Raw genomic sequence first — 7,524 nt, 5'->3', positions numbered from 1 at the left:
TCGTTAATAATTCTTGTTCTAATTACGTTTGTACAATAGAACCTCTAGATATAAATGTCTACCCAGCGATTAATTGGCAATGACGATCGCAATGCACACAGGCAAACACATGGCATCCAATTGGGTGAAATATGGAACCTTAAGGTTCAACCCTTTGCCTATCAAAATCATGGCTAGGTCATTTAAGTGAATGAATTGTCAATGCTAACTTCCACGAAATGAGACATATTGCAACAGCTTCACAAATAAGCCCCCAATTAGTGTCGACTATTGGCCAAATTGGTCTGAAGTGCTTCAGGAATACAGCGCTGGTGAAGCAAAAATAAATGGGAAGTATTTTTTGCCGACATGTTTATTTTTTATTATAGCCAGTGTCATCAAATATAACCAGGTACAACAAAACAAAATTTTGTGCAGTAATTGAATCTACTCTGATGACTGTTTGATATCCAGCACTCCCCATTTAGCATTTACTGCACTAATCTATTTCTGATTTACTATGCATTTGATTTCTTACACTACAAGATTTCCATATATCATAAACATCCACATATAAAGTCGTGTAACATCCTTTCTTTTCCCTTTCATTAACAGCAGAACTAATATGACCAAATGAAAACATTTTTACAATATGAGAATCAGATGACCTTAGTTGCAGTCTCTCATTAATAAAAGCTTTAGTTTTCTTATCATTTCTTCATTCTTGGACAAGGTAGAAGGTCCATGATGAAGTCAGCAACATTTTCTTCAGAAGAGTAGGAACATACTCAAAAGCTACCTCTTCATCCTGTACAAACTCCAGCAAAAAATAAAATTTATTGTGAAATGCTTGGTCCTCTCTGAAGCCACTCTTTTTTTAATAAGGAAATTGTTCCTTTATTTTCTTAAATACACAGTAGTTTACATAAACTCACTATATTTGATCTCACATAGGAGTCCTTGCCACCGAAGTGCCCGAATAATTTGCAGGTTTCTTCATTGCTGTTAACTCCATTTGAACTGTTGATGATGCCACCCTGCAGATTCCAAAATTTCTAAATAAGGGATGCCTTCATCAAAATTAACACAAAGCCACTCAGATTTCCTGTCATTTAGCTCATTTCCCTAGTAAGCATCTGCAACCATTTGAGTGTCAATTCCTTCTTCATACACCATTTACATGCTGAAGGTATGCATTAAGTATCACAGTGCATGCTTCACAGCCAATTCCTCTTCATGGTCAGTTTCAAGCAATACTGACAGAGTTTGCAAAAAGCTAAAGATAGATTAGGATGACTATTACTTGCCATGAAATTGCCTTCCAAATACCTTTCTGTATACCTTTGCATCACTGAGCTTCCAGATCATGAATGATCAGCTGTACCAAAAACCCATTGCAATTCTTTGGTGTAATGCTCATGACCGAGCATGATTCCTCGTCCTGCCCCCAAATTTTCAGAAACTTGGAGTTTTAACAGAATCAATTAGTTCATTTATCCTCATGAATGCTAGAATATCCTTCAAAACTCACAAAGAAACACCTTCCTAATTATTTATATATATATATATATATATATATATATATATATATATATATATATATATATATATATATATTTATATTTATATAAATAGATAAATATAAACCGTATAATTGAAGAAGATAGAGGACGAAGCAATTCTATGATTTCCTCCTCCCAAATCACCCTCCTGGATGTAAACGTAACATTAATAGACCACAAATTTCACACTTCGGTACATATAAAACCCACCAATAAACAACAATACTTACATTATGATAGTAGCCACCCATATCACACCAAACGCTCCATTCACAGAATTTGCAATGAACCCGGCTGCCTAGATAATTTCCTTTCAAATCTACACTGTTCCCTCCTCAAATGAGGTTATCCCAAATCTCTCCTGAACAAAAGGATCCAAAAACATGCCTACACTCCCAAACCTTCCTCCACTGCAGGAACCCACCCTCTTTCAATTTGCACCACATACTTCCTGGGCTTAGAATCTTTGCGATTAATCCTAAAAGATTTCTACCCTATCCTCAAAAATCATTATGCCACCACCAACCTTTTTCCCAAATGTCCCTCTGTTACTTTCAAACACCCCGCCAACTTATCAGATCTTCTCCAATCAACCAATCCACTCCTTAAATCCCCGCCCCGTCACAAAACCACTCCCATGCCCTGCAATAAACCTAGATGCAAAACATGTCCTATTTTCAAAACCAAAATCCCATCCCTCTCCCACTGCTTTTTAACTCTCTTTCACCAATTCCCTATTCTACTTACACATCTAGCAATGTAGTTTAAGGGGTGAAGTGCCAACTTTGCCCTGCTTTATATGTTGAGCAGTGTAACACACCCCTTAATATTAGAATTAATAACCACTGGGCCTTATGCAAGAATCCTTCCCTGATTGATATGCTCCCTATCCCCAAACACACCTGTGAACACAACACTCCCTTTGATAAATGCTATAGTGTATCCATCTTAGCATCCCTCCCACCCTCTGATCCTCCACTGAAACTCAAAACAATAGAGGAATCCTTCATCTGGCTCTTGGATTCCTAAAATTGCCTAGATATTCACATTAGGCATTAATTACCCTGATCTAAACATATTTTCATCCCCCCTCCACCCCCATCACCTTCCACATTTTCCCCACCCTTCTAACGCTTCCCCTCCAAACTCTTCCCTTCTGAAACCTCTCCCCACTTTCCTCTTCCATCCATCATTCCAGCCCTTGTATTCCCTGCAGTTCTATTCCTCTCTTTCTTGAGAGAGGTGGCTGCGACAACTGAAAATTCAAAACTTGTGAGTTTCTTTTCTTTTTGTGTGTTTCTATGTTTTTGTCGGAGTCCATTGTGCTAAATGTTATATATATATACATATATATAAATATATAGAGACACATATATATAAACATATATATATGTGTATAAATAAGTGTGTGTGTGTATATATATATATATAAACCTTGCCACCCACGCAGCTGGTAAAATTTTACTAATTATTTTGTTAATTTTTTAACATCAAATTTGGTCATTTAATTCCTCCAGTCTCTTTCCCATTTATTGTTTTTATTATAATTCCTTATTTAGACTATAGGTGTTTAGCACAGGAGCGTTATTATATCACAAATTATACATATATATTCACCCAGTACTAAGCCCGATGGCGTGTGAACATCAGGGTAGGGGGGCCAGTTCCTTTCCCTGTGCCAGTTATGATTTTCCAGGAAGATCTGGTACCCAAAAAATCATATAAATAAATAAATATATATATAAAAATATCTTCGAAATGGAACACTCTTCGGCGACGCTCAAATATATGAGTGAGTGTCCTTTCTTTGCATTTCTATGGTTTAAAAATCTACATCTGTGTTTATATATATATATATAAAAATATCTTTGAAATGGAACGCTCTTCGGTGACGCACAAATATATAAAAACACAGATGTAGATTTTTAAACCATAGAAACACAAAGAAAGGACACTCATATATGTAGTTTTGACGTTTCGACGGCAAGGCCGTCGTCTTCAGAATGGCATTCTCGGGGAAGAGCGGATAGGACATGTGTGGGGGAGAGGTGAGGGAAGGAGAGGTAAGGGACCAATAGGAAATGAACAAGGGGGTGGGAGGGGATATGTAGGCAGCTATATGATGCATTTAGTGGGCTTGGTTCAGCCCAGGCAGTTTAAATGACTGGATCACCCAGATATGCACCATCTTGCGGGTTCTCACCTCTATTATACTAGCAGATTTGGGATGGGTTTCAATCACCGAAATGGAGAAACAGTCATCAAAAGATTGGTTGTGGGAAACGGTGTGAGTAGGGATGGGATCATTAAGGATGGTAGGAGATTTGGTGGAATATCGGTGGTTATTCATGCGGAGGGAAAGTGTGGTCGTGCATTCGCCCACGTAGAAGGCAGGGCAGAAGTTACAGGGGAGGCGATATATAATATTTTTTGAGGTGCAGGTGGCGACTGGTTGGGAGTTGGATATATATATATATATATATATATATATATATATATATATATATATATATATATATATAAATGCAAGTGTGTGTATTGTGCAATCATTACCAATAAAAACTTGAGTAGCTTCAGGCATGATGTGGTGGAAGTCGAATATAATGAATAACTGATCGAAGCTCTTTTCCACTTGATATCAAGTGGAAAAGTGCTTCGATCAGTTATTCATTACCAATAAAGTAAGATCTGGTGGTTTCCCAGGGTATTGAATGTAAAAAATCCTTTCAGATCTTGGGGTGAGATTCTCCATTCTGGTCACAGAACCTTGTAGAAGAGGAATTTTAACTATTGTTACTAATCTTTTACCACCTGTTGCAGGCTGACGATACTTTTGTTTAGCTTCAACTCCCAATCTAACCGTCATTGTTCTGATAGTCTTTCTTTTGACCACTGAACCTTTCTTTGTGGTAGATCACCTGAATCTTGCTGCAACACTGTGCAATGCTGATGCAGTTTGGACCCTTCACTGCAGCCACTACTTTGGTTTCATATGAAGATTCTAGAATGATTAGTTGTTAATACAGACCTCCCTGAAAATGAGTATAAAATATTACTGCTTCCTTGACTACTCTTTTGCTGTATCACAAACTTGAATATTCTTCTCTACTATGTGATTAATTGATATAAAATTTAGGTCAGGGACAAACAATAATTTATTAATTTTTAGGATCCAGCCTCCATATTTTCCAATTGGCTTTCCTTTAATCCCTTCATTCAACCTATTTCCAAAACTCATGGCCCCACTTATTTTTACAATATCCTTCAGCAGATTGGCAAAAAGTCATATAATTGGTTTCCTCTTGAGTCAAGGTTTGACATATCAGTTTCTCTATTTTCCCTTCAACAAACAATGTCCTTACTCTTTCTTATGGTGCCTTGCTAATTTGTGCCAACTCAGGTGTTATCTTTTCTTCCTTATGATTGGGCATTGGAGGACCTTTATTAAAGATCAGTTTTAGAAAATGTGCCCTAGATTTCCACAAGTTTAGCACTTTGAACTCTTGTCACGCGACTCCTCCATAAGATCTTTTCATATTTCTGTGTGGTCCCCTTTCTTTCCCCATAATCTTTCATAGGAAACTATCGCTGATTAATCCTGCTGAATGATGCTAATTCTTTGGCTTCCTCTACTTTTACAAACATGCCCTTCCTGTATTTTTATATCTTATCATCTTCAGATAACATGGCTATCACCATCTTGCTTCTAATGGTAGCATGGTCCAGTAATAACATGAAGTTCCCATCCTCTGCAAGAAAACAACAAGGAAAAACTAGGAGAAGATCTTCTCCTTCAAGTTGACAATTCCTTTGATGGACATCCCATTGATATCTAATAAAATGAGCAGCAAAAAACAAAAATGACATCCTAAGCTCATACATAGGTACCTAAATTTTCCCAACTTATCCCCTACAAATTCCTTCCTCACATGATTTCCACTACAATAATGTCCTCTCTCCATGGAAACTGTTTGGTTGAATGCTGTTGTGGAGGGGCCTTAAACAGGAGGACCAGGCACTAAGACCTCATGGTCCTTATGCCAACCCGTTTAACCAGCCTGCAACATGCAGACCTGGGCCATCAGTACCACAGTAAGTGTGAAGGTCGCTCATCCAACTCTTATCAAAGCCCGGCCTTGCTTAACTTCTGTGACTCAATAGGAACTGGTATAAATAGGCACTTTCCCTATGCAAACTGTTACTTTGTGGACTTTTTTTCATGTCACTCAACAAAGACCGCTCTGCAATTGATGTCATAATCCTATTTTATCAGTCTTGTAATGATATCTCTTCCATTGTTGTTTTCTAAACATTCTTTCCATGTTTTTATTTTATCTGTGTTTACAATTCAAATATCCATTCTTGTCCTGAATTACAGTTTGCTACAAAATGTGATCTTTGAAATGGCTTCTTACAATTTTTAAGGTAGCTTCTGTTTTCTAAAAAGTTTTTAATGCCCTATTCACCTCTAACTCTATATTTTTAAATTAATTTTGTGATGCTGTGGCACATATCACTTCTTCTCTCTCATCCTAATTTCCTCTTACAGTCACATACACCTCAGACACAATGCTGTCTGAATACTTAATTTCTATCTTATGCCACCAATGATAATAGAGGAAACTTTCACACCTATTCAGGCATTCTTCTTTAGATTGATACTCACTCCTACATTTCTCTTCAAAGCTACTAGTGCATATGATCTTAAAGCTTCCATCCTTAGAGTCTCCTTCCGGCCATTTAATTCCAATAATCCCCAAAATATCTATGCCAATTCTTTATTCTTACACTTTCAGGCTCTTCAGTTTTTCTTAAGTCCCAAGTGATCTAATTACTTTTCATACTTGGATGACAGACTCTCTCAGGAAGTCATAAACTTTCTTGTTAATATTCATTATTTAAGGTGACTTTCAAGGATAGCACAAATATAATATGGTCCTGGCAAGAACAAATACTACCTAATGAAGTAATAGGCATTTGTTTGATGGTTACTTCAGTTAGTGTCAACTTCAAACAAATTTCTTGGTCCCTAGATTTGGTTTGCCTTCTTAGAGTAAACAATGCATATCTGCCTTCAAGGGATAAAGGTTACCATGGCTCCATTATGACAAAAGCAACATTTATATTTCATGAGAAGGGCAGAGGGTGTTTTCCAATCCCTAAGAGTCGTATAATTTTGCCTACTCTTCCAAATTACAACTTCAATGTTGGAACTTGATTTCAGCTTCTCATTTACCTTCCTTTTGCTTATTGCTACCCCATCCCCTCTTTCTTGTGCAATTCTTGGCAAATCTCCCACTAGATAGATAAACCTTTTCACATAGGGGGGCCAAAGGGTAAGGAAATTCAACAGGGAATTACTCTTTATTTTATTTTTCGATCACTCTTGGAAGTGCCACATGATTAGAGGAAGAAACAAGTCATTTGAGTAGGAGAAGTTAGTTTTGGCATCCACCCACTAAACTAAGGGTTACCTTGGTCAGTTTGCAAGTGCTGTTGAGAGTCAACAAAGATTTAATATCACATTGCTGCAGCAGATAAAAACATGTGCATTGTAGCAGGAACTGGTTCAGGTGAATCAAACACATTTGGAAGAGCACCTATGTCTTAAATACATTATTTAACATTGCTCATCCACCACAAAGTAATTCTATCAAAATTTTTCACTAATCTAAAACAGTGACCTCATTTTGCAGCAAGTTAGGTTCACAAAAAATTTATATAATTTATACCTCTCTCAACACACCAGTCTCATCTTAAGGACACCAGAATTGCACTCCAGAGGGTTTTCACTCTATTATGTAAACACTACTTGTCATTCATCATTATCTTCCATTTTATTAATGTACTTACCATCAGTACTCCTTACAGTTCATGTCCATCTTACATGCAACTAGCACCCATATTATTTGTCTCTGTTCACCTCTTCCACTCATAATTCTTTCCTCAATCCTGGAAATGTCCCGAAAAATAGTTGTGGGAT

This window comes from Hetaerina americana, unplaced genomic scaffold (genome assembly GCF_022747635.1).
Source record: "Hetaerina americana unplaced genomic scaffold, ioHetAmer1.1.p SCAF_7, whole genome shotgun sequence".
NCBI lineage: Eukaryota > Metazoa > Arthropoda > Insecta > Odonata > Calopterygidae > Hetaerina > Hetaerina americana.
The sequence above is the reverse complement of the archived record's forward strand: the minus strand, read 5'-3'. Positions refer to the sequence as shown.